Here is a 27,668-nt window from a genome sequence, read left to right as displayed (position 1 = left end):
GCATGTGCCCGCAGCCAACGCACATGCCCTTGCCCGGAATCGAACCCGGGACCCTTCTCTCCCCGGGGAGAGGTCCTGCCCAGCCAGGGTGGCACACCCCGGCCTCCTGCACCCCCGGGTCCAAGCTGCATGGATCCTCAGCGGTGCCATCAGCAGATGCATCGTACGGCGCCTCCTCCCTCCTTCTCCACGGCTCTCAATACGCTTTGCCACAGACAGCAGCAGGCTCGGTGCACACATTTGTGCACTGGTGGGTCCCGAGGGCCTGGCCATTTTAAGTTATGCAACCCTCTCTTCTATTTTTCTCCTCACATCAGTCATAGTTCTTTTCTTCTTTTCTTTTTTTTATATATTTTATTCATTTTGCACAGAGAGGAAAGGAGAGGGATAGAGAGTTAGAAACGTCGATGAGAGAGAAACATCGACCAGCTGCCTCCTGCACGCCCCCCACCGGGGATGTGCCCGCAGCCAACGTACATGCCCTCGACTGGAATCGAAGTCGGGACCTTTCAATCCGCAGACCGACGCTCTGCCCACGGAGCCACACCGGTTTCGGCACATTTGTCATAGTCCTAAAGCTTGCCTCCCCTCCCCCCAACTTATGTACACAGATAATTCACTTCTCTGCATCTGTTTGATCACTGATGAAACGGTAAGCCTTTGTCATTGATGTGTGGGGATCAAAAGAAATGACAGGACACAGGTAAAGCACATAAAACAGTTTGCATGCCCTGGCCGGTGTGGCTCAGTGGATAGAGCGTCGGCCTGGGGACTGAAGGGTCCCGGGTTCGATTCCGGTCAAGGGCATGTACATTGGTGGCGGGCACATCCCCGATGGGGGGTGTGCAGGAGGCAGCTGATGGATGATTCTCTGCCATCGATGTTTCTAGCTCTCTATCCCTCTCCCTTCCTCTCTGTATAAAAAAAAAAAAAAAAAATCAATAAAAATATATTTTTAAAAATAATAAAAGAGCAGCCGGCTTCCCGCTGTCCAGGCCCCGTGCCTGCTCTGGGCAGCCGTGTCCCTCTGGGTGGGGGGAGCCGCTGGAGAGAGGGCCGTGTGGACGCATCCCAGGAAAAGCACTCCCTCCCGCCCTCCCTCCCTCCCCAGCCAGGGCTGTCTTGGCTGGAAAAGCAGCTCCCGACCAGCAGCTCCTGTCCAGCTGCCTGTCCGTCCAGCGGCCTCCCTCCCCATCCAGCTCCCTCCCCATCAACCTGCCTATCAGGCTGGCAGGGGAGGGCAGTTAGGGGCAGTCAGGCCTTCAGGGGAGGGCAGTTAGGACCTATCAGGCCTGCAAGGGAGGGCCGTTAGGGGCGGCCAGGCCTTCAGGGGAGGGTAGTTAGGGGCGGTCAGGCCTTCAGGGGAAGGCAGTTAGGGGTAATCAGGCCTGCAGGGGAGGGCAGTTAGGGGCAATCAGACCTTCAAGGGAGGGCAGTTAGGGATGATCAGGCCTGTAGGGGAGGGCAGTTAGGGGTAATCAGGCCTGCAGGGGTGGGCAGTTAGGGGTGATCAGGCCTGCAGGGGAGGGCAGTTAGGGGTAATCAGGCCTGCAGGGGAGGGCAGTTAGGGGCAATCAGACCTTCAAGGGAGGGCAGTTAGGGATGATCAGGCCTGCAGGGGAGGGCAGTTAGGGGTAATCAGGCCTGCAGGGGTGGGCAGTTAGGGGTGATCAGGCCGGCAGGGGAGGGCAGTTAGAGGTAATCAGGCCTGCAGGGCAGGGCAGTTAGGGGTAATCAGACCTGCAGGGGAGGGCAGTTAGGGGCGACCAGGCCTGCAGGGGTGGGCAGTTAGGGGTAATCAGGCCTGCAGGGGAGGGCAGTTAGGGGTAATCAGACCTGCAGGGGAGGGCAGTTAGGGGTAATCAGACCTGCAGGGGAGGGCAGTTAGGGGTGATCAGGCCGGCAGGGGAGGGCACTTAGGGGTGGTCAGGCCGGCAGGGGAGGGCAGTTAGGGGGTGACCCACTGTAGGCTTGCTCTAGGTTTGCAGCCGGGGCTGCAGGCATGTGCACCTGGTCTCTCGCCCGCACACAGTTCAAGGACATAATCACACAGGGGACCCGAGGCGACCGCAGACACGCCCAAGGCCCAGTTCCTGTAAGTAGGGCCTGTGCCCTCTTCAAGGAAGAACCACACGGCTCTGGCCTTCCCGGCCACACGGCCACCACCGTGGGCGGCACCGTTTCCAAACCAGCGTGGCCAGGCGGCCCGGGCGCCAGGGCCAGCTCCACCGGAGAGGGGGCCGGCCTGGGTGCCTGTGCCGCGGTCAACACTGTGCCAGAAGGGCCGGGAAGGGGCAGGTTTTAAAAACCAACCAGAACTGAAATACCACGGCTCACGTGTACACAGCAGGTACCGTTTGACATGGAAACGGGGACTCAGAAGAACTGTTGGCCCAGAAAGGAACTCGCTACAGACGGATCCATTGGCCTCCAGCATAACCATGATGGCTTGTCTCAGTTTCGGTTCTTACAAGGGTATCTCTTGGGTCCCACGACCTCACACGTCTAGAGGAAATAACGGACAACATACACGGATGAGCAAACACAGACCCAGAGCCGAAGCCGGTGTGGCTCAGTGGATAGAGCGTCGGCCTGCGGACGGAAGGGTCCCGGGTTCGTTTCCGGTCAAGGGCATGGACCTTGGTAGCGGGCACATCCCCAGGTGGGGGTGTGCAAGAGGCAGCTGACTGATGATTCTCTCTCATCGATGTTTCTGACTCTCTATCCCTCTCCCTTCCTCTCTGTAAAAAAAAAATCAATAAAATATATTAAATGAATTAATTAATTAAATAAATAAAATAAAAATGTAAAAAAAAAAAAAACAGAGACAGAGAAGCAGTGATCAGACTCTCAAACGTCAGAGGGAAGGCAGAGGAGGGTGGGGGGAAGGGAGAGAGATCAACCAAAGGACTTGGGGGCAGGCCTCTGGGCCTGGCCAGTGGCCACGGACAACAGGGGGGCGGGGGCATACGGGGGGAGGGGTTTGGGACGGGAATGGGGGGGATGAGGACAGTGATGTGACACCATCATCAATAAAAATAAAAAAAATCAAAGTAAAAAACAAACAAACAAAAAAACAAATCAAAAATAAATAAATAAAAGTAAAGCTAGGCTAGAAAAATAAAAAATAAAAACACCATAATCATCTTCTCCTGTCGGTACTTCCGACGCAGGCCAGAGGCAGAGGCAAACAGCCCTTCTCAGCAAGGCCTGGTCTTATCTCAAGGCCTGGTCTTACCTCTGCTGATCTGATCGGCGCTCTGAGCTGGCTGCTGGGCTGCCGGGTGCTGGTGGGAGCTGGGGGCAGGGAGAGTGTGGACACGAAAGGGGGGGAACATAGGATATGCTCCCTGTTTTCTTTCTTTTTAAAAAAAATATATTTTATTGATTTTTTTTTTTTTTTTTACAGAGAGGAAGGGAGAGGGGATAGAGAGCTACAAACATCGATGAGAGAGAAACACCGACCAGCTTTCTCCTCCTGCACACCCCCCACTGGGGATGTGCCTGCAACCAAGGTCTATGCCCTTGACCGGAATTGAACCTGGGACCCTTCAGTCCACAGACCGCGCTCTATCCACTGAGCCACACTGGTTTTGGCATCTTTCTTTCTTTCTTTTTTAAACCTCACCTGAGGCTACATGGAGTGGCCAGATGATGATGATGATTTCTGGAAGCATAATAACCTCGCCACTTGGCATATATCCTATAGAATAAAAGGCTCATATGCACATGGTCCCCGCAAACCAGGAGTCCGACCAGCAGGCAGGCTGGCCAACCGCCCATGTCCCCTCCACATGGCCAGGCTGGCCGGACCCCAACCATGCATGCACCGGGCCTCTAATGTATATATATATTAGATATATATATATACACACATACACACACACACACACACACACACACACTGAGTGGTCAAGTTATTATGCGTTCAGAGACCATCATCATCTGGCCACTCCGTGCCTATCCTGTAGAATAAAAGGCTAATTACCCAAATTGTCCCCTCAATCAGGAGTTCGACCAGCAGGCAGGCCGGCCCACCGCCCACGTCCCCTCCCCCTGGCCAGGCTGGCCGGACCCCACCCATGCACCAATGCATGCTCCAGAACCAGCAGGAGAAGATGATTATGGTGTTTTAAAAACCTGCCCCTGCCCGCCCTTTCCGGGACAGTATTTACCACGGCCACACGCACACGTGGCCACTGTAATTCTTCCCCTGACTGTTAGAGAGAGTGGGAGGGAGAGGGAGAGACGGGAGTAGAGAGACACATGGATGGGTTGCCTCCTGCTCGCCCCCCACCCAGGGCCGGCAGCCCACAACCCGCGGACGTGCCCTTGACGGGAGCCGAACCCGGGGCCCTCTAGTCCACAGACCGGCGCGCTATCCACTGAGCCACACCAGCCAGGCCGCCCCCGGCCTTTTCCCCTGGAGGTTCGGGCCTGGGCTCGCTTGCACGCCGGAGACAGCTGAGCCTTCCCCGTGTCTGTGCAGAAGGGGCTCTGAGACGGAACGGGCGAGTCCAGGGGCAGACGGGCACCTCGCGGGGCGGCCCGGCCATGACCCCCTGGCTGGGCAGCTGGTGGGGGGTCACCGGGCACAGAGGGTCTCTGGGGAGAGGGCCGCCTTGGCCTCCTGGGAGCCCGTCCGTGGTCCTGTGCGCCTCTCGCGCCCGGCGCAGACGGCAGACCCCAAGGTCTGTGCTCAACTGGAGGCCACAATGACTGGGAGGCAGCGCCCGGCCTGGGCTGCTGTGACAGAGTCCCGACGGCCTCACAGATACTCCCCCTCAGGCCCTGAGAAAGGGGGACCTCCCCTGAGGCGCCACCACCCCGCCGGGCACCCAGCTCAGTGACACGGGGGGCACTCCCACTCTCAGCACCCCTGGCCCTGGCACCTCGATACAGATCACACTCTGACACTCCGAGGGGGGACCCCAAGTCAGCCCTGCCATTGGACAAGGAAGATCAGGTGTGGGGGTCCCATCCATCCTTCCATCCATCCATCCATCCATCCTTCCATCCATCCTTCCATCCATCCTTCCATCCACCCATCCATTCATCCATCCTTCATCCATCCATCCCTCCACCCATCATCCATCATCCACCATCATTCATCCATCCTTCCATCATCCATCCACCCATCCATCCATCCATCCATCCACCATCCATTCATCCATCCATTCATCCATCCATCCACCATCCATTCATCCATCCTTCCATCCATCCATCCACCCATCCATCCATCCTTCCATCCATCCTTCCATCCATCCTTCCATCTATCCATCCATCCATCTATCCATCTCTCTATTCATCCATCCATCCATCCTCCCATCCATTCATCCATCCTTCCTTCCATCCATCCCTCCATCCATCCCTCCATCCATCCATCCATCCTTCCATCCATCCACCCATCCACCCATCCATCCATCCATCCATCCATCCACCCATCCATCCATCCTTCCATCCTTCCATCCTTCCTCCTTCCATTCATCCATCCTTCCTTCCATCCTTCCATCCACCCATCCATCCATCCTTCCATCCTTCCATCCTTCCTCCTTCCATCCATCCATCCATCCATCCATCCATCCTTCCATCCATCCATCCATCCATCCACCCATCCATCCATCCTTCCATCCTTCCATCCTTCCTCCTTCCATCCATCCATCCATCCATCCATCCTTCCTTCCTTCCATCCATCCATCCATCCATCCTTCCTTCCATCCATCCTTCCATCCTTCCTCCTTCCATCCATTCATCCATCCATCCATCCTTCCTTCCTTCCATCCATCCATCCATCCATCCTTCCTTCCATCCTTCCTCCTTCCATCCATCCCAGATCACACGGCAGAGCCAGGGTGGGACAAGGACCGGGACCCCAGCTCCCACGCCACGGCGCTCCTGGTCACGTGGCAGGCACCCAGGGGGAGACGCAGGCAGAGGCGGCCGGACCGGCCGGGATGGCAGGCAGGGGGGTGAGGTCACTGCCTGACCGCCCACACGGCCATCATGCTTTCCAAGCGGGAATGAGGCCATCCTGCAGGCTGGTGGCTGGCACTGGAGCCATCCCTCCCGCCCCCCGCTGACATCGGTGTGTGGGCTGGCGGAGCGGTCCCCAGGGACGGCATTGCTGACGGCAGCAGTCAGGGCGGCCGGACCTCTCACGCCGCTGGAGGCAGGGGCACCAGGAAGGGCGAGGCGGCCACAGGCTCGCTCCAGCCTGGCACCGGCCCTCGGGACACACAGCCCAGACTCTGCTTGGCGTGTCCCCTCCCTGCCATAGGGTCCCGTCTCTCCTGGTGACCCCAGTCTCAAGGGCCCATGTGGCCTCGTCACTGCATGCAGAGCACGGATGGCCACACCTCCTGGGAGATTGAGCCAGGATGGGCTGTTCCCCGGGCTCCCCGCACCTCTGAGCCCACAGCTTCCTTCCATCCATCCATCCTTCCATCCTTCCTTCCATCTATCCATCCATCCATCCTTCCTTCCATCCATCCATCCATCCGTCCATCCATCCATCCATCCATCCTACCATCCTTCCATTCATTCATCCATCCATCCATCCTTCCTTCCATCCATCCTTCCTTCCATCCTACCATCCATCCAACCATTCATCCTTCCTTCCATCCTTCCATCCATCCATCCATCCTTCCATCCATCCATCCATCTCTCCATCCATCCATCCATCCATTCATTCATCCTTTCACCCATCCATCCACCACCCATCCATCTATCCACCCATCCTTCCATCCACCCATCCATCCTTCCATCCATCCATCTATCCTTCATTTCATCCATCCTTCTTTTCATCCATCCTTCCTTCCATCCATCCTTTCATCTATTCATCCATCCATCCATCCACCCATCCTTCCATCCATCCACCCATCCTTCCATCCATCCATCCATCCATCCTTCCTTCCTTCCTTCCATCCATCCATCCTTCCATCTATCCATCCATCCATCCATCCACCCATCCTTCCATCCATCCATCCATCCAACCTTCCATCCATCCATCCTTCCTTCCTTCCTTCCATCCATCCATCCTTCCATCTATCCATCTATCCATCCATCCACCCATCCATCCATCCACCTAACCATCCATCCTTCTATCCATTCATCCTTCCATCCACCCTTCCTTCCATCCATCCTCACTTCCTTCCCTCCATCCCTAAAGGCAGCAGGCATGGACTCAGTCAGACCTCCACAGCCCCCGAGGCTGTATCAATAAACAGGCCTGAGCCCAGCTGTCTGGGCCCTGGTCCGAGGGGAGACTGGACACATGACCACACCACACCAGACCCCCCACATGGTCTGTGCTGACACAGGCCCTGGATCCCAGAGGTCGGGGGCTGACTCCCACTGGCCCTCAGATACCGACCACAAACACGTGTCTCACACTCCTGTGAGCCAAGCCTCGCACAGACTCCCATGTCCGAGCGTGTGTGGGAGCCCCAGTGGGGGGGAGTCTGTCAGGCCCTGACTCACCGAGTGACACCTTCCATCATCCATCCTTCCATCCATCCTTCCATTATCCATCCTTCCATCTATCCATCCATCCATCCATCCATCCTTCCATTCATCCTTCCTTCCATCCATCCTACCATCCATCCGTCCTTCCTCCCTCCATCCATCCTTCCATCATCCATCCTTCCATCCCTCCATCCAATCCATCCATCCGGCCAGCCAGCCAGCGCAGCCGGCCATGCCAGCCCAGCGGCCAGCCAGCCAGCCAGCCGTGCCATGCCAGCCAGCCAGGCCCGGCCGGCCAGCCAGCCAGCCAGCCGTCCCGGCCAGTAAGTCCGGCCGGCCAGCCAGCCGGACCAGCCCAGCCTGCCGGCCAGCCAGCCGTCCATGCAGCCTCCGGCCAGCCAGCCGACCAGCCAGCCAGCCGGCCATGCAGCCTACCAGCCATCCAGCCACCATGCCAGCCAGCCGAATCCATGCCGTCCAGCCATCCATCCATCCAGCCAGGTCCAGCCATCCAGCCGGCCATCCAGCCGACTCAGCCAGCCAGCCTGCCATCCAGCCGACCATCCAGCCATCCGACCAGCCAGCCTCCTTCCTTCCATCCTCCATCCATCCATCCTTCCATCATCCATCCTTCCATCCATCCTTCCATCCATCCATCCTTCCTTCCATCCTACCATCCATCCATCCTTCCATCCATCCATCCTTCCTTCCATCATCCATCCTTCCATCCATCCATCCATCCATCCATCCTTCCATTCATCCTTCCTTCCATCCATCCTACCATCCTTCCATCCATCCATCCATCCATCCATCCTTCCTTCCATTCATCCTTCCTTCCATCCATCCTACCATCCATCCATCCTTCCATCCATCCTACCATCCATCCTTCCATCCATCCTACCATCCATCCATCCTTCCATCCATCCTACCATCCATCCATCCTTCCATTTATTCTACCATCCATCCTTCCATCCATCCTACCATCCATCCTTCCATCCATCCATCCTATCATCCATCCATCCTACCATCCATCCATCCATCCATGACCCTTGGTGAGGGTGCTGCTGTCCAGCTCCTCCTCCCCCCGCTGTCCCCCATGGGGACCTCCCAGCCTGGAGCCCAGGGGTGGCCGGCGGCCCCGTGTGCCACCAGACACATCTTCCTGGGGCTCCGTTCTGAGAGAGAGGCTGGCAGAGCCGGCCGGCCCGGCCCTGGGGACGGAGTCGGCCCCGACGGGCAGATCGAATGTCTGGCCGAATTCCTGCCACGCTGGCCTTATCGCGTCCCAGACATCTCCCGCTCGGGAAAGTGGGTCACAGAAGCTTTTAGTGGCGGCGAGGAGCCGGCGGAGAAAGGAGAGGCCGCCCCCCACGCCCGGCTCGGATAACGGGGCTGGCGGACTGCGGGGGGAGCGGAGGCAGACTCTCGCTCTGCACCGCGAACAGAGATTCCAGCCGGGTCAGACGACGTGAGGACCGCTCGGCGGGACCCCCCGAGACCCCAGAACCGCATCTGATCGGGCGGGACACACGGGGCGGCCAGAGGAGGAGGATCTCTGGACGCATCGTCATCGGGCCACTCCATGTGTACCCTATAGGATATCCTATAGACCACATGTGTCAAACACAAGGCCCGCGGGCCAAATCCGTCCCGCCAGGCCTTGCAATGTGGCCCGCACCGCGCTGTCATCACTGCACTCACTCCGCTGCGTTTCCATCACAGTGACAGTTTATGACTGTTCAGTACACCATTCGGCCCGCGATTTAGGCTGGATTTTAGATTTTGGCCCCTTCTCTGATTGAGTTTGACACCCCTACTATAGACTATCCTATAGAATCAAAGGCTAATGTGCACATGGTCCCCTCGACCGGGAGTTCGACCAGCAGGCAGGCTAGCCAACCGCCCATGTCCCCTCCCCCTGGCCAGGCTGGCCGGACCCCACCCATGCACGGATGCATGCACCGGGCTTCTAACACACACACACACACACACACACACACACACACACACATACACGGAGTGGACAGATGATGGTGATCTCTGATCGCATAATCATCTGGCCGCTCCGGGTCTATCCTATCGAACAAAAGGCTCATATGCAAATGGGGTCCGGTACGGTGGGGGGGGGGGAGGGCGGGAGGTGCCTGCCCTCGACCCGGAATCGAACCGGCACCCTTCGGTGCGTGTGCGCGCGCGGGCCAGCGCTCTGACCACTGGGCCACCCAGCCAGGGCTCCATGCCCCCTCCCGCACTCACGCCGACCACAGGCTGCCGCCCCTCCACCCCCGCAGCCCCCGCCAGCCCGTCTCAGAAGCCAGGGAGGGACGTCCGCCATGCCTGGCCTCAGGGGGCTTCTCGGATCGCACCTGTCTCTGTCCGCACAATCGGGCCACGCCGCGCCCTGCTCGGTGCCAGGACGCCGGGCCTGCCTTCGTCCCGAGAGCCCTTTCCCACCAAACGGACAAGCCCTCCCTCTGTTCCTGCCCCCCTACCCCCCCCCCGATCTGAGTGTCCCGGTTCATTCCCACGCCCGCCCTGGGCCTGGGGCGGGGAGAGGCTGGCTCAGGAGTGTTTAACTGGGCAAACTGGCTACGCCAACAGCACCTCGGGGACCCCGGACTCACTGCCTGGATGTCGAGGCCCCCCCCCGGGAATGCACATGGATGTCCTTTAATTATCGTCAGCCATGCCCTGGGATCGTGTCTCCCCAAAATGTGGGAGACCGTTATCAGTACCGATTTCTTTTTTCCTTTTCTTTATATACATTTTTTTTTATTCATTTTTTACAGAGAGGAAGGGAGAGGGATAGAGAGTTAGAAACGTCGACGAGAGAGAAACATCGGTCAGCTGCCTCTTGCACACCCCCCTACTGGGGATGCGCCCACAACCAAGGTCCATGCCCTTGACCGGAATCGAACCCGGGACCCTTCAGTCCGCAGACCGACGCTCTATCCACTGAGCCACACCGGTTTCGGCTTCCCTTTAATTTCTTAATCCCCAGCTCCCTCACTCAGCAACCTGCCGTTTCCTGTGTGGGTTCGCGGGAAACAGAGAAGCAGCCCCCCTTCCCCCGCCATCTTCCTCAGGAGACAGCTTCCGTGGGAGGGCTGGATGGATGGGCTGAACAATGTTTGGTGGCTCAGCAGACAAGGCATGGGGGGTGGGGGGGGGCCCAAGCCCTGTGGTGGGGCCCCTCCCTCCCCAGGACACGCCCGGCCGGCCCTGCCCTGCCCAGCTGCCTCCTTCAGAGTGAGATTGGGTTTCAAGGCCCCGCTGGGAGGGAGGGGGGCGACCGTCGCCGATCTCACCGAGGTCCTATCGGCTTACAGGGCTCCGGCGGCTCCAGGCACAGCCAGATCCGAATCTCTACGGAAAGCCCCCACAGGTCTGCGTCAGCATGGGTCAGAGGTCGGCCGCTCCGGGCCAGCCTGTCTGTAACCGCAGGAGCAGCCTGGACCCCGCCCTCGGCTGCAGGTAACCGCTGGGCTCTGCACGGCCCCTCAGAGGAACTGACTTTAGTGAAAAGCCATGGTGTGGCTCAGTGGATAGAGCGTCGGCCTGCGGACGGAAGGGTCCCGGGTTCGATTCCCGGTCAAGGGCATGTGCCTTGGTTGCGGGCACATCCCCAGTGGGGGCTGTGCAGGAGGCAGCTGGCGGATGTTTCTCTCGCATCGACGTTTCTAGCTCTCTGTCCCTGTCTCTAATAACTCAATAAAATATATTTTTTTAAAAAAGAGCCATGGGCTTGGCCGGCCGGCCAGCACGGCTTCATGGTTGCGCATCGACCTATGAGCCAGGAGGTCCGGGTTCGATTCCCGGTCAGGGCACATGATCGGGTGGCAGGCTCCATCCCCAGTGAGGGGCATGCAGGAGGCAGCCGGTCCATGATTCTCTCTCATCATGGATGTTTCTCTCTCTCTTCCTCTCTCTTCCTCCCTGAAATCAATAGAGATAGCCTATCGAATAAGAAGGGAATATGCTAATTGACTGCCACACCCTCAATGAAGATGGCAGTACCCAGTCCCCTCAGCCCCCCAGCCACCCAGGGCCACCCAAGGCTCAGGTAACCAGGGCCGGCCGAGGCTGGCGCTGCCGGCAGTGGCAGCAGCAGAGGTGTGATGGGGGCGTCGCCCTCCCCTGATCGCCAGGTCGCCTCCCGCCCCTGAGGGCTCCCGGACTGAGAGGGGGCAGGCCAGGCCGAAGGAATTTTCATGCACCGATCCTCTAGTATATATCCTATATAATAAAAGCCTAATATGCTAAGTGTCCGGTCATCCAGTCGGCCATTCAACCAATCAAAGCATAATATGCTAATGATATGCTAAGGCCGCTCAACCGCTCGCTATGACATGCACTGACCACCAGGGGGCAGACAGTCGACCCGTTGACCTGTTGCTATGATGTGCAATGACCACCAGGGAGCAGATGCTTCCATGGGTAGGTTAGCTTGCTGCTGGGGTCTGGCCGATCAGGACTGAGTGAGACAGGCCGGACACGCCCTGGAGCCCTCCCATAGTCCTTCCACTGCTGGCCAACCTCCCGCGTCCCTCCCCGGCCCCGATCGTGCGCTGATGGGGGTCCCTCAGCCTGGCCTGCACCCTCTCTCAATTCAGGACCCCTTGGGGGATGCCGGAGAGCCAGTTTCAGCCGGATCCCGCAGGCCAGGCCGAAGGGCCCCACGGGTGCACACATTTTTAAGTAAATAAATAAAGCCAGCAACCACTGTGGAGAACAGTACGGAGTTTCCTCAAAAAACTGAAAATGGAACTCCCATTTGACCCAGTGATCCCACTCCTAGGAATATATCCCAAGAAACCGGAAACACCCATCAGAAAGGATATACGCACCCCTATGTCCATAGCAGCACAATCTACCATCGCTAGGATTTGGAAGCAGCCGAGGTGCCCGTCAGCAGATGACCGGATCAGAAAACCATGGTACATCTACACCATGGAATACTAGGCCGCCACAAAAAAGAAGGGATTCTCACCATTGGCAGCCACCTGGATGGAACTGGAGAACATCATGCTGAGTGAAACAAGCCAGTCAGTGAAAGAGAAACACCACAGGATCCCACTCATTTATGGATAATAAAGAACATTATAAACCGATGAACAAAAAGACAGATGCAGAGACAGTAAAGCAACAAGCAGACTGTCCAATGACAGCGGGAGGGGAGGGAGAGGTGGGGGAGAGAAGAGATCAACCGAAGGACTTGTCTGCACGCATATATGCACAACCAGCAGACACAAAACTCTGGGGAGGGAGGGTCTGTATTGGAGTGGGGGGGGGGTCGGTAAGGTACGTACACATATACCGTGTTTCCCTGAAAATAAGACATCCTCCGAAAATAAGACCTACTTACAGGTTTCCTTCTGAGTGAAATATAAACCCCCCCCCCCCAGGCTAAACATGAGAGATTTGGTCCACTGATTCTGAAAGAAATGAGTCACAAGAAGAAATTCACCAGGAAATTCAGGAATTGGATTGTTAGGATGATGTTCCAGGAGGTGATGGCATGATTGTCATTGACTAAATGAGTCAACTCTTTTTTTTTTCTTTTTTTTAATTGATTTTTCACAGAGAGGAAGGGAGAGGGATAGAGAGCTAGAAACGTCGATGAGAGAGAAACGTCGACCAGCTGCCTCCCGCACACCCCCTCGTGGGGATGTGCCCGCAACCAAGGTCCATGCCCTTGACCGGAATCGAACCCGGGACCCTTCCGTCCGCAGGCGGGCGCTCTACCCACTGAGCCACACCGGTTTCGGCTGGACCAGTGATTCCTTTTTTTTTTTTTTTTTTTTTTAAACAGTATACGATTATACTTAATACACACGTTCGATACAACCCGAAAGCAAGACACCAGCGTAACACAGTCACAAAAACATGGGCCGGGGATGCTCAAAAATCTAAACCAGATGCCGGCTGCAGAGGCTCCGTGGCCGGCGGCCTGGCCAGGCCTCCCCAGGGCCGGGCACCCGGCAGGCAGGCAGGCAGGCAGGCAGGCAGCCGCCCGGCCACGGGCCCCGTGCCTCTGGGTGTTTACAGCCAGAGAGCAAATGAGAAGCAGCCCTGGCTGCCGGCTGCTTTCTCTTTCGCTACCGGGAACCGGGGGTTGGGAAATCCCGTGAACTCTCGGAGCCTTCTGGGGAAAAAGGAGGAGACGGGGTGACGCATCGGCCCAGCGGCCGTAGCAAAACACCCTCCTATGGTGAACCATCATCCCGCCCCCCTCACCCCCCCATCCCACCGCCCCCCAGAGAGACGGCCGCCGGGAGCCGGGGAGGGCAGGCTGCAGAGCGTCTGTCTGTCCTGCCCCAAGTTCAAGGCCACGGCTCGCTGAAGGGCCCGGGCGCCCTGGGCATCATCACCCAATGCCGTCCGCCCGCCCCGTCTCTGGCTCAAGAAACAGGGGCGCCTACCCCCCGGGAGGGGGTGCTCCCCGGGGTGGGGGGAGGAGAGGGAGGGGAGAGGCGAAGTGGAAGAGGGCGTCAGAGCCCTGGCCGGTGTGGCTCAGTGGGTAGAGCGCCGGCCTGCAGACCGGAAGGGTCCCGGGTTCGATTCCCGGTGAAGGACACATGCCCGGGGGACACAGGCCCCGGCCGAGGGCTCCATCCCCAATGGGGGGCGTGCAGGAGGCAGCCAACCCACGATTCTCTCTCATCATGGATGTTTCTATCTCTCTCCCTCTCCCTTCCTCTCTGACATCAATATATATATATACACGCACCCTGTTTCCCCCAAAATAAGACAGTGTCTTATATTAATTTTTTCTCCCAAACTTGGGCTAGGTCTTATTTTCAGGGGGTGTCTTATTTTTAGGGAAACACGGTATTTTTAGCCCTGAACTGTGTGGCTTAGTGGATAGAGCGTCGGCCTGCGGACGGAAGGGTCCCGGGTTCGATTCCAAGGGTCCAAGGGCATGGACCTTGGATGCGGGCACATCCCCAGTGGGGGGCGTGCAGGAGGCAGCTGGTCGATGTTTCTCTCTCATCGATGTTTCTAGCTCTCTATCCCTCTCCCTTCCTCTCTGTAAAAAATCAATAAAATATATTATAAAAAAAAAAAACAACGGAAAAAAACCCCTCAGTGAACCGTGTAGGAAAACGCTGAATCAGGGTCCGTGTTCCTGCCTTTTCCTCCTGCTCCATCGGCTGCGGCTGCTGAGCCTCGTAAAAAAAATAAAGTAAAAACACCATCGCGGGCTCAGCCGGGGCCAGGGGCCCAGCTGTGCGCCCCAGGTGGGCCGAGGGGGGGCGGTGTGTGCCGCGGGAGGCAGGCGGGAGGGGGGCGGGGAGGGGAGAGAAGGGGAGGGGCTCATGAGAGGGCACAGCCAGGGCTCAGCCATGTAGGGGGAGCGAGGGGGAGGACAAGCTTTTTTTTTTATTTTTAAATATATTTTATTGATTTTTTTTTTTTTTACAGAGAGGAAGAGAGAGGGACAGAGAGCTAGAAACATCGATGAGAGAGAAACATCCATCAGCTGCCTCCTGCACGCCCCCCCCCCCCCACTGGGAATGTGCCCGCAACCAAGGTCCGTGCTCTTGACCGGGAATCGAACCCGGGACCCTTCAGTCCGCAGGCCAATGCTCTATCCACTGAGCCACGCCGGTTTCGGCTCACCGGGGTGTTTTTAAAAGACGTGTTGGATGACCGGCCCGCCTCGCCTCCCCCGCCCCCTCCCTCCTTGTGGGGTTCCTCCCCGGGGTTCTCGCCAGCTGGGAGGTCTGGGGACCCCGGACACGGCGGGGGAGGTGGGTGCAGGGAGGGGTTTGCGGGAAACTGAGCTGCTGGGAATGGCTGGCCCCACCACTCAGCAAGGCTGAGAGCCCGGGGAGAAGGCAGGTGAGAGACGCGCAGGCCGGATGAGCAGACGCCACGGTGCCATCCCTCCCCAGCGCATGCCCCCTGCGGACACCACCGCCGTCCGGCCCGGCGGGGAGCAGAGGGGGCGGCCCGCAGTGCCAGGAGCAGAGGCCGTGGACAAGCAGGGGTCCATGGGACCGATGCTCTACCCACTAAGCCACACCAGCCAGGGCCCATCCCACTGGCCACCCCTGACCCCGTGTGTGTGTGTGTGTGTGTGGCTGTCACAGGCGAGGTGGTTCTGGGGCCACATCCGTGGATATTCACCAAACCCAGCGAGACGGTGGAATGTGAAGGAGACGCTGCAGGAACCACAATGCACTGGGCGGCCAGATGATGGTGATGATCTCTGAACCCATAATCATCTGGCCACTCGGTGTGTGTATATATAAGAGGCCTGGTGCATGAACTCATGCATGGGTGGGGTCCGGCCAGCCTGGCCAGAGGGAGGGGACAGGGGCAGTTGGCCGGCCTGCCTGCTGGTCGAACTCCTGGTCGAGGGGACCATGTGCATATGAGCCTTTTATTCTATAGGACACACACGGAGTGGCCAGATTATTATGCATTCAGATGTGTATATATATATATATATATATATATGTACGAAATCATGCACCAGGCCTCATATATATCGATATATATGAGAGAGAAACACCCATCAGCTGCCTCCTGCACGCCCCCCACCGGGGATGTGCCCGCAACCAGGTCCATGCCCTTGACCGGAATCGAACCCGGGACCCTTCAGTCTGCAGGCCGACGCTCTATCCACTGAGCCAAACTAGTTTCAGGCCCCCCCCCCCAATATATTTTATTGATTTTTTACAGAGAGGAAGGGAGAGGGATATAGAGTTAGAAACATCGATGAGAGAGAGTCATCAATCAGCTGCCTCCTGCACACCCCCTACTGGGGATGTGCCCGCAACCAAGATACATGCCCTTGACCGGAATCGAACCCGGGACCCTTCAGTCTGCAGGTCGATGCTCTACCCACTGAGCCAAACTAGTTTCAGGCCCCCCCCCCCCCAATATATTTTATTGATTTTTTACAGAGAGGAAGGGAGAGGGATATAGAGTTAGAAACATCGATGAGAGAGAGTCATCAATCAGCTGCCTCCTGCACACCCCCTACTGGGGATGTGCCCACAACCAAGGTACATGCCCTTGACCGGAATCGAACCCGGGACCCTTCAGTCCACAGGCCTATGCTCTATCCACTGAGCCACACCGTGTCGGCAGCCAAGGGACTCTCTCTTCCGCGAGGCGTACCCCAAGGTCAAGGCCTGTGCAGGTGAGGGAACTCACGCACCCGAGGCGGGTGAGGCACATCCCACCCTGGGAGCGGGCCGGAGGGGCGAGGCTGGGGCCCTCTGTGCTTCTAGACCTTTCCCGTGGCCTCTGTGTGCGAGACGCCTCCTGCACCCCACACCCCACCCCGGCGCAGCCTGGGCAGAGCATCTCTGTGGGCGGCGGGCCCCTCCCCATGCCCTCCCCTCCCGCCTCGTCCCCCCGAGCCCCCTGCCCGGCCCCTCACAGGGCACGGCGGCTCCCCACACGGTGTCCATCCCCCACGCTGACGGCTCGCTCTGCAGGGCAGGCAGCGATGGAAACACGGGGCACAGAGATGAACAAGAGTCCCCATGGCAGCATTGGAGTCGCTCCCAGTTAACCAAGACCCACGGGCCAGAGGCTCAGGGCTCCATGGAACAGCTGGGGAGCAGCTGGGGGAGCAGCTGGAGGAGCAGATGGGGGAGCAGCTGGAGGAGCAGCTGGGGGAGCAGCTGAGGGAGCAGCTGGGGGAGCAGCTGGAGGAGCAGCTGGGGGAGCAGGTGGAGGAGCAGCTGGGGGAGCAGGTAGAGGAGCAGCTGGGGGAGCAGCTGGGGGAGCAGGTGGGGGAGCAGCTGGAGGAGCAGCTGGGGGAGCAGGTGGAGGAGCAGCTGGGGGAGCAGCTGGGGGAGCAGCTGGAGGAGAAGCTGGAGGAGCAGCTGGGGGAGCAGGTGGAGGAGCAGCTGGGGGAGCAGCTGGAGGAGCAGATGGGGGAGCAGCTGGAGGAGCAGCTGGGGAAGCAGGTGGAGGAGCAGCTGGGGGAGCAGCTGGGGGAGCAGCTGGAGGAGAAGCTGGAGGAGCAGCTGGAGGAGCAGGTGGAGGAGCAGCTGGAGGAGCAGCTGGGGGAACAGCTGGAGGAACAGCTGGAGGGACAGCTGGAGGGACAATGGGAGTAGTAGCTGGAGGAGCAGCTGGGGGAGCAGCTGGGGGAGCAGCTGGAGGAGCAGCTGGGGGAGCAGGTGGAGGAGCAGCTGGGGGAGCAGGTGGAGGAGCAGCTGGGGGAGCAGGTGGAGGAGCAGCTGGGGGAGCAGCTGGGGGAGCAGCTGGAGGAGAAGCTGGAGGAGCAGCTGGAGGAGCAGGTGGAGGAGCAGCTGGAGGAGCAGCTGGAGGAACAGCTGGAGGAACAGCTGGAGGGACAGTGGGAGTAGTAGCTGGAGGAGCAGCTGGGGGAGCAGCTGGGGGAGCAGCTGGGGGAGCAGCTGGAGGAGCAGCTGGAGGAGCAGCTGGGGGAGCAGGTGGAGGAGCAGCTGGAGGAGCAGCTGGAGGAACAGCTGGAGGAACAGCTGGAGGGACAGTGGGAGTAGTAGCTGGAGGAGCAGCTGGGGGAGCAGCTGGGGGAGCAGCTGGGGGAGCAGCTGGAGGAGCAGCTGGAGGAGCAGCTGGGGGAGCAGCTGGAGGAGCAGCTGGAGGAGCAGCTGGAGGGGCAGCTGGAGGGGCAGCTGGAGGAGCAGCTGGGGGAGCCGCTAGGGACAGCTGGCGGAGCCGTGGGAAGGCAGTGGGGCCGAAGTGCCCCTCCAGCCCCCTCACCTGGCCGGAAGCAGGCCTGACGGTGTGACGGCTGCCCGGCCGCGGCCCAGAGGACACCGAGGCCCCGCCACCCGATGGCGAAGCCCGGCACAGGCGCTAACCGGGCGCGGCTCCCGGAGACCCACCGCCTGGGCCGGCGCATCGCCAGGAAAGAGCCACGGAGCCCACGGGGCCGGCGACCCCGCAGCACGACCCCGCTCCGTGGGCAACGCAGCAGGCCATCGGGGGCGGCCACTTAGTCCCCGCACGCGTCCCCGGCCTCCCCACGGCAGGCACCGCCCCGCCGCCCGCCCGCCCGTCTGTCTGTCCCGGGACATCGCGGCCGCGGGGGCCCGTCCACCCGCCCAGCCCGCACGGCGCCAACAGGGTCCTACCGGGGCCGGAGCGCGCGAGCCGAGAAGACAGCCGAGCCTTCGGGGAGCAGCGCCCCGCTGCTCCCGCACACGCGGGGGAATTGGAGAAGACAGCCGGGCCTTCGGGGAGCAGCGCCCCGCTGCTCCCGCACACGCGGGGGGAGCGGAGAAGACAGCCGGGCCTTCGGGGAGCAGCGCCCCGCTGCTCCCGCACGCGGGGGTGAGCGGAGAAGACAGCCGGGCCTTCGGGGAGCAGCGCCCCGCTGCTCCCGCACACGGGGGGGAGCGGAGAAGACAGCCGGGCCTTCGGGGAGCAGCGCCCCGCTGCTCCCGCACACGGGGGGGAGCGGAGAAGACAGCCGGGCCTTCGGGGAGCAGCGCCCCGCTGCTCCCGCACACGGGGGGGGCGCGGAGAAGACAGCCGGGCCTTCGGGGAGCAGCGCCCCGCTGCTCCCGCACACGGGGGGGGAGCCGAGAAGACAGCCGGGCCTTCGGGGAGCAGCGCCCCGCTGCTCCCGCGCACGCGGGGGGAGCGGAGAAGACAGCCGGGCCTTCGGGGAGCAGCGCCCCGCTGCTCCCGCGCACGGGGGCGGCGGGGGCTCAGTCACAGGGGCTCCAGGGGACGCGCCCGCCTCCAGGGCCTCCGTCGGCGCTGAGCCTCCTGCTGCTCCTGGGAAGGAGGGAAGGGTCAGCACCAGATGGAGACTGCACACACAGAGACACAGACACACACCACACACACAAACACACCCCCACACACTACACTCACATATACACACCCCACACCACAGAGAGACACACACACCACACACATACACACCCCACACACTACACACACATACACACCACACACACCACACACACATACACACCCCACACACTACACACACATACACACCACACACACACACACCACACACACTACACACACATACACACCCCACACACTACACACACATACACACCACACACACACCACACACACTACATACCACACACACTACATACACACCACACACTACACACACATACAACACACACACCACACACATACACACACCACACACTACACACACATACACCCACACACACTACACACACACACACCCCACACAGAGACACACAAACACACAAACACACAAACTACATACACCCCACACACACTACACACACATACACACCACACAGAGACACACACTACATACACACCACACACTACACACACATACAACACATGCACCACACACATACACACACCACACGCACTACATACACAACACACAACACACTAAACACACATATAACACATATAACAACACAATACACGTGCCACACGCACCACACACAAGCACATGGTACATACACACCACACACAAAACACACATCACACGTATGCACTACATACACGCCATATACATGCACACCACACGCACCAAACATATCACATATACAACACACACAACAGAGACACATAACACATACCACATGCATGCACACACATCACACACACAACACACATGCACACAACACACATACACCCAGATCATACATATACAGACCACGCAACACACACATCACATGCGCATGTACACACATACCCAGAGACAACACACAACACATACATGCCACACACATACACACAACACACACACACACACACATACTATATATATATATATGTACACACAGAGAGAGATAACACATGCCACATGTAATGCACACAACATACAACATACAACACATAACACACACACATGACACGCACACTTTTGGGGTAGGGAAGGAGAAGGCACCATAAGAGGGTCTATTATGATGCCATTATCCAAACGCCCGTGGGGTGGCATATACTGCTGATCTGCACGCACAAGAAGAACTGGGATGAAATGTCTTTTGTTCAACCATCTTTTCACTGATTTCAGAGGGGAAGGGAGAGGGGGAGAGGAACATCCATGAGGAGAGAGAACCATGGACCGGCTGCCTCCTGCACGCCCCACCCTGGGGACGGAGCCCACAGCCGGGGCCTGTGCCCTGACCGGGAATCGAACCCTGACCCCCTGGTTCCTAGGTCGATGCTCCACCTCCGAGGGTGTCGTACCCCCCCCCCCCCCGGGCTGGGCTGGAAGGAACATTGAGACCCGGCAGGACAGGACCCCGCCCTGGGCCAGGGCTCCGGGCACAGCGAGCTCCCAGGCACCCAGCCCCCGTGGGGGTGCCCCCGTGGGGGTGCTCCCCGTGGGGGTGCTCCCCGTGGGGGTGCCCACGGGGGCGGGGGGCTCCCGGCCAGGGCCTGCGGTGCAGGGAATCCCCATCCCCCTGGGGCTCCCCACGGCTCCCCAGGAGGACTCACACCCATCGGGCCGGAGGCCTGGGTCCGAGGCTCAGAGCGAGCTCGCACCCTCCGAACCAGGAGGCGGGAGGGCGGGGGAGGTGACTTACTTGGCCCCGCCCCCGAGCCGTGAGGGGCGGAAGGAACGGGCGGAAGTCCTCCTCCTCCCACCGGAAACGCTCCCGTTTATCTTGAATTCGACTTTTTTTTTTCTTTTTTTTTGGCAATTGCGATCCACTTCAGCGCCTTCATCCATCCCATCGAGTCCTCCGGCGTGGAAATAAGAAGCTGGAGGTGGAAGTCCCTGTGGAATGATCGCTCGGTCACGGGGGGAGAGCAGAGGGCTCACACCACACACATGCAACACACATGCAACGCATACACACGTCACAAGACAGGTGCAGCCGTCTTTAAAATACACCTGGCCCAGCCGGGGTGGCTCAGCGGTTGAGCCTCGACCTAGGAACCAGGAGGTCAGGGTTCGATTCCCGGTCAGGACACGTGCCCCGGGTCGCGGGCTCCATTCCCAGTCGGGGGCGTGCAGGGGGCAGCCGGTCCGTGATTCTCTCTCCTCATGGATGTTTCTCTCTCCCCCTCTCCCTTCCCCTCTGACATCAAGAACATCCTATAGCATAAAAGTGTAATATGTTTAAACCGGTGTGGCTCAGTGGATAGAGCGTCAGCCTGCGTCAGACTGAAGGGTCCCAGGTTCAAGTCCAGTCAAGGGCACGTGCCTTGGTTGTGGGCTCCATCCCTAGTGGGGAGCATGCAGGAGGCAGCTGATCAATGATTCTCTCTCATTGATGTTTCTAGCTCTCTATCCTTCTCTCTTCCTCTCTATAAAAAAAATCAATAAAATATATATATTTTTTTAAAAAGTGTAATATACTAAGGGTCTGACCTTTCGGCTGACCGCTCGACTGGTTGCTATGATGCACACTGACCACCAGGGGGCAGGCGCTCCGACCTGTAGGTTAGCTTGCTGCTGGGGTCTGGCTGAGGCCGAGGGATCCCTAGCACTGCACAAATTCATGCACCTGGTGTCTAGTATATACACGGAGCAGCCAGATGATGATGGTCTCTGAACACATAATCATCTGGCCACTCAGTATGTGTGTGTGTGTGTGTGTGTGTGTGTGTGTGTGTATTTAGAGGCCCAGTGCATGCATTCGTGCATGGGTGGGGTCCAGCCAGCCTGGCCAGGGGGAGGGAACATGGGTCGGACTCCTGGTCTAGGGGACCATGTGCATATGAGCCTTTTATTCTATAGGGTATGCAGTGAGTGGCCAGCTTATTATGATTCCTGAACGCCTAATAATCTGGCCACTCAGTGTGTGTGTGTGTGTGTGTGTGTGTGTGTGTGTGTAAGTACATGTATATATTAGAGGCCCAGTGCATGCATTCGTGCATGGGTGGGGTCCAGCCAGCCTGGCCAGGGGGAGGGAACATGGGTCGGACTCCTGGTCTAGGGGACCATGTGCATATGAGCCTTTTATTCTATAGGATAGACACGGAGTGGCCAGATGATCATGCAGTTCAGAGATCACCATCCTCTGGCCACTCGGTGTAAATAAATACATAGAAATATCCCTGTGCTTTCACCATAACCCCTTCCCATGAGCAGCTTGGCCAGCAGAGGGCGCTGTCCCGGCGGGGGGTCGGGACAGGGGGCAAAGGGCATGTGACCTTTGGGCACCCCACTATCTGGTGGCCTGAATCTCTGCCGCGTGCTCCATGGGGAGGGGGGAGGGGGGAGGAGGGAGGGGGGGAGCCACCCCACGGGGTGCATGGAGATGCCAGAACAAAAGCGTTTCCATGCAGGGGAGGGACCTGTCTCCAGGGCGGACGAAGCCCTACAGGTGCTTGCGCCCACATGTTGCCAGGCAACCAGCCAGGGAAACCCCACGCGCGGCTGCAGGGGAGGGGCGGGGGGCGGGGCGGGGGCGGGGCCTCATGGTGATTGGCACGCCCCTTGGAGAGGAAAAAAACGGGCTCAGAACACAGCGCAGTAGCTCTTGCAAAGGCACCCAGACTCTTCTCCGTAAACTGGCTCCATCCGGCTCACCTCCATGCTGTGACACTGACGGGCTCCCGCATCTCTCCCTCACCAAATCTATGCTAATGAAGGGGCAATATGCTAATTAGACCGGGAGACCGGACATCTTCTGGATGGCCAACTTCCTTCTGGACAGTTAGGGGGCGACCAGGCCAGCAGGGGGGCAGGTGGGGGCAGCCAGACTGGCAGGAGGCAGTTGGGGGGCGACCAGACTGGCAGGGGGACAGTGGGGGGGGGGCAGCCAGGCCAGCAGGGGGCAGTTGGGGGGCGACCAGACTGGCAGGGGAGCAGCTGGGGGGAACCAGACTGGTAAGGGAGCAGTTGGCGATCAGGCCAGCAGGGGGCAGTTGGGGGGCAACCAGGCCAGCAGGGGGGCCGGTGGGGGGCAGCCAAGCCAGCAGAGGGGGCAGTTGGGTGGCGATCAGGCTGGCAGGGGGGCAGTTGGGGGGCAACCAGACTGGCAGGGGGCAGTTGAGGGGAACCAGACTGCTAAGGGAGCAGTTGGCGATCAGGCCTGCAGGGGGCAGTTGGGGGGCGATCAGGCTGGCAGGGGGGCAGTTGGGGGACAGCCAGGCTGGCAGGGGGACTGTTAGGGAGCAACCAGACCAGCAGGGGCAGTTGGGGGGTGACCAGGCAGGCAACCAGGCAAGCGGTTAGGAACCAGCGGACCCGGATTGCGATTGGGTCCCTCGGCCCCGATCGCACAGGGACATCTCCCGAGGGGTCCCTGGTGGGACAGGGTGCAGGCCGGGCTGAGGGACACCCCCTCCCTCCCCTGTGCATGAAGGTCACGCACCGGGCCTCTAGCAATGTCCTAAAAGCAGACCGTGATCATCTCCTGGGAAGACCCCTCCCCGCCTCCCTGCCGCCCTCGGATGCCGGAGGAGCCCTGGGGGACCCCGTGCTGCGCCACACGCTCTCCCCCCCCCACCCCCCGTGGCTCCCCCAGGATGGCTGGGGGCTTCCCTGGACCAGCCCTCCCTCTCCTGCCCTGCGCTCTGGGGCCCTGAATCTGGGAGGAGGGAAGCGCGCAACGTCCAGGGACCCAGGCCAGGGACCCGGAGGGCGCGCGGAGGAAGCGCCTGGGAGCTGTCCATGGTGGCGCGGCGCCTGGGCGCGCGTCTCCACGGGCTCCCCCCACCCCATCCCCATCCCTACCCCCAGGATGCGCCCACCCCACCCGCCTGCCCTCCTGCTCCCTCTGTCTCCCCAGACCGCCTGGCGCAGGCATGGAGAGCCTCGCCCCTCCTCCGGGCTCCCCAGCTCCGGGGCCGGGGCCGCGGCCAGGCGCTGGCTCCCACATCAAAGAGTCCGACCCAAAAGCGAGTTCTCACCTGTGGGCAGCGCTGGCTTGCAGGGCGCGGGACCCGGGACCGCACATCCGGGGCAGCTGGCTGCGCGCGGGGCTGGGGCGCCCCGGGCCCCCCTCGAGGTGCGCGCGCCGCCGAGAGCAGAGAGTCCGCGGCTGATCCCCTCGGCGGGGCTCGGAGCTGCGCGCCTTTCTGGGGAGCACAGGCGCCCCCCATGGGTCCGTCCGTCCGGTCCAGAGTCCAGAGTCCAGAGTCCGGAGCGTCTGGGGCCCTCGTTCCCTCCCGGAGCCGCGCGCGCCGGAGACCCGGCCTGCGCTCCGCGAGGTCCCCTGCCTTCGCCTTCCGACCTCAGGTGACCTTTTCCCGGAGGAGCTTGGCGTCCTCCCGACGTGCCAGGTCGGAGACTCCGTCTAAACATCCCCTGGGGCCCTCGTGTCTCCGGCCGTGCAGTGACGGGGGGAGGAGGAGCAGGAGGAGGAGGAGGAGGAGCGCAGACCCGAGAGGAGCCGGTGCTGAGCCCCGTCTCCAGGCGCGCACCCCTGTGCGCTGCGCAGCGCCAGCGCCTCTGGGTCCCATCCAGGCTCCCCAACTTGACCTCCTGCCCAGCGAGCAGTGTCCCCAGCGCCCCCCGAACGGAGGGCCGTCCCGGGCGCAACCCCTGCAGGAGGGAGGACTCCATGGAAAGCGGGGAGAGGGGGAAGAGGAAGAAGAGGAAGAGGAGAACGAGGAAGAGGAGGAGGAGGAGGAGGAGGAGGAGGAGGAGGAGGAGGAGGAGGAGCGCAGACCAGAGAGGAGCCGGTGCTGAGACCTCGGGGGCGCGCTGCGCCGCGCCGACCCGTCTCCAGGCGCGCGCCCCTGTGTGCAGCGCCAGCGGCTCAGGCTCCCCAACTTGACCCCCGCGAGCAGCGCCCCCCGACGTTGGGCGGTCCCGGGCCCGGCCCCAGCAGCGGGGAGAACTCCATGGAAAGCGGAGGGCCCCGTCCAGGCTCCCCCACCTGACCTCCCGCCCCGCGAGCAGCGCACCCCCCCCCCCCGAACGGAGGGCCGTCCCGGGCGCGACCCCTGCAGGAGGGAGGGCTCCATGGAAAGCCGGGGGGCCGGGGCTGTCCACCCTCCTCGCTGGATGCGCTCCAGGGACACACACGGGCACCCCGGGCACCTGCCGCGCGCCAAGGCTCCCAGGATCGAGGACGCCTGGGACGGACAGGCAGACGGCACCGGGGAGACCCACGGAAGCCGAGGCTGGGGGAGGTTTTCCTGCGATGAGTGGAGCCGCCGGGGTCCCCCCCAAACCCTCCAACACCCTCCCCAGCCCGGCCTCCCCTCCGAGGCCAGGCCGCCCGCGCGCCCGCCAGCCCCCTCACCTCCGGGCCAGGCGCCACGCCTCCCCGGCCGGAGCGCAGAGGCCGGCGCGGGCCGAGAGCTCCGGGGCCGCGGGCGGAGAGCGAGCGCCGGGCGGTGTGGGGCGCGGGGTGCAGGCCTCCTCGCCGCCGAGCTTCCCCGGGAGGATCGGGCTCCTGGCTCGCCGGGCTCGGCTGCGGCTGGACCTCCGGGCTGCGCTGCGCTCCCGGCCGCCAGCGCCCGGCTTTATAGCGGCCGCCCGGGCAGCCGGAGGCTGGCTCCTCCCCGGGCCCGGCGCCCGACTGCCCGCCCGCCCGCCTGCCCGCCCCGCCGGAACCAGGCGCACGGAGGAGGCGCCGCCGCTGCCCGCCGGCAGGGGGCGCTGGAGCCCCGGGCTCGGCCCTGGGAGCGCCTTCAGGGCTCCCAAGAGGGGAGCAGGCTGGGCGTCCCAGGGGCCAGCGCAGAGGTGGGGTTCCCGGGTCAGACGCCTCGAGATCTTTTTTTTTTTTTTTTTTAGGATATGACATGTGTTCCTTTATTTTTCTTTCTTTTTTTAAAAAAATGCATTTTCTTGATTTTACACAGAGAGGAATTGAGAGGGACAGCGAGTTAGAAACGTCCATCAGCGGCCTCCTGCACACCCCCCACGGGGGATGTGCCCGCATTTCCAAGGTCCATGTCCTTGACCGGAATCGAACCCGGGACTCCAGTCCGCAGGCCGAGGCTCTATTCCCTGAGCCAAACCGGCTTCAGCATCGAAACCTTTTTAAAATATATATATATTTTATTGATTTTTTTTTTTTTTTTTACAGAGAGGAATTGAGAGGGATAGAGAGTTGAAACGTCGATGAGAATCACGGATCAGCGGCCTCTTGCACACCCCCCACTGGGGATGTGCCCGCAACCAAGGTCCATGCCCTTGACCGGAATCGAACCCGGGACCTTTCAGTCCACAGGCCGACGCTCTATTCACTGAGCCAAACTGGTTTCTGCTTTTTTTTTTTTTTTTTAAATATATTTTATTGATTTTGTACAGAGAGGAAGGGAGAGGGATAGAGAGTTAGAAACATCGATGAGAGAGAGTCACCCATCAGCTGCCTCCTGCACACCTCCCACTGGGGATGTGCCCGCAACCAAGGCACATGCCCTTGACTGGGAATCGAACCCGGGGCCCCTCAGTCCGCAGACCGACGCTCTATCCACTGAGCCACACCGGTTTTGGCTCCTTTCTTTCCTTTAAAAATATACACTGAGTGGCCACATTGTGATGATCTCTGAACGCACAATCATCTGGCCACTCGGTGTGTATCCTATAGAATAAAAGGCTCATATGCACATGGTCCCCTCGACCAGAAGTTCGACAACCAGCAGGCAGGCCGGCCAACCGCCCATGTTCCCTCCCCCTGGCCAGGCTGGCCGGACCCCACCCATGCAAGAATGCATGCACTGGGCCTCTCTCTCTCTCACACACACACACACACACACACACACACACACACTGAGTGGCCAGATTATTATGCGTTCAGAGATCAACATTATCTCGCCACTCTGTGTATTTTTATTTGTTTCAGAGAGGGAGGGAGGGAGGGAGGGAGGGAGGGAGGGAGAGAGAGAGAGAGAGAGAGAAACATCCATGATGAGAGAGAACCATGGATCGGCTGCCTCCTGCACGCGCCCCCCCCCCCCCCCGCTGCAATCCCCATCCAGCCTGCAACCCAGGCCTGTGCCCTTGACCTCTAGCCACTGAGCCACACCAGCCAGGGCCCTTTCCTTGCCTCAGCAGGCTCCCCCCACACAGACACACACCCCAGCACCCACAGTCACCGGGGACGGAGGACGCACGGCCCAGAGGAGGCGGCTGGCCCGGGGCCTGCCCTCCGTGCGGGCAGCGCTCCGAGCAGCGCTGTGTCATGACCTCCGGAGGCAGCCGCATTCCTCTGGCGCCGGCGCGCGCGTCTCGGCCGCGCTGATGAGTTGCAGGCGGGCCCCGCGTGTCCGCAGCCGGATTCCTCCGCCCGCCCGGCCGCCCGCCCGGCCTCCACTCAGCGCCCGTGATGGACGGGCTGTTCTGTGGATGATGCTGAACGTGCACTCTGGCCCAA

At 60.3% G+C, this 27,668-nt stretch overlaps 1 protein-coding gene across 1 annotated transcript in view; it reads right to left on the bottom strand.

The window, feature by feature from the left end:
• Positions 1–24,855: 24,855 nt before the first annotated feature.
• Positions 24,856–27,668, bottom strand: part of ABHD17C (abhydrolase domain containing 17C, depalmitoylase) — a 28,343-nt gene continuing 25,530 nt past the window's right edge. The window contains exon 5 of the mRNA XM_045581615.1: positions 24,856–24,867. The gene's annotated coding sequence lies outside the window, so the exon portion shown is untranslated. The remainder of the gene's footprint in view (positions 24,868–27,668) is intronic.

The sequence above is a fragment of the Pipistrellus kuhlii genome, unplaced genomic scaffold (genome assembly GCF_014108245.1).
Source record: "Pipistrellus kuhlii isolate mPipKuh1 unplaced genomic scaffold, mPipKuh1.p scaffold_m20_p_143, whole genome shotgun sequence".
Taxonomy (NCBI): Eukaryota; Metazoa; Chordata; class Mammalia; order Chiroptera; family Vespertilionidae; genus Pipistrellus; species Pipistrellus kuhlii.
This window is presented reverse-complemented; position numbering and strand designations above follow the sequence as displayed.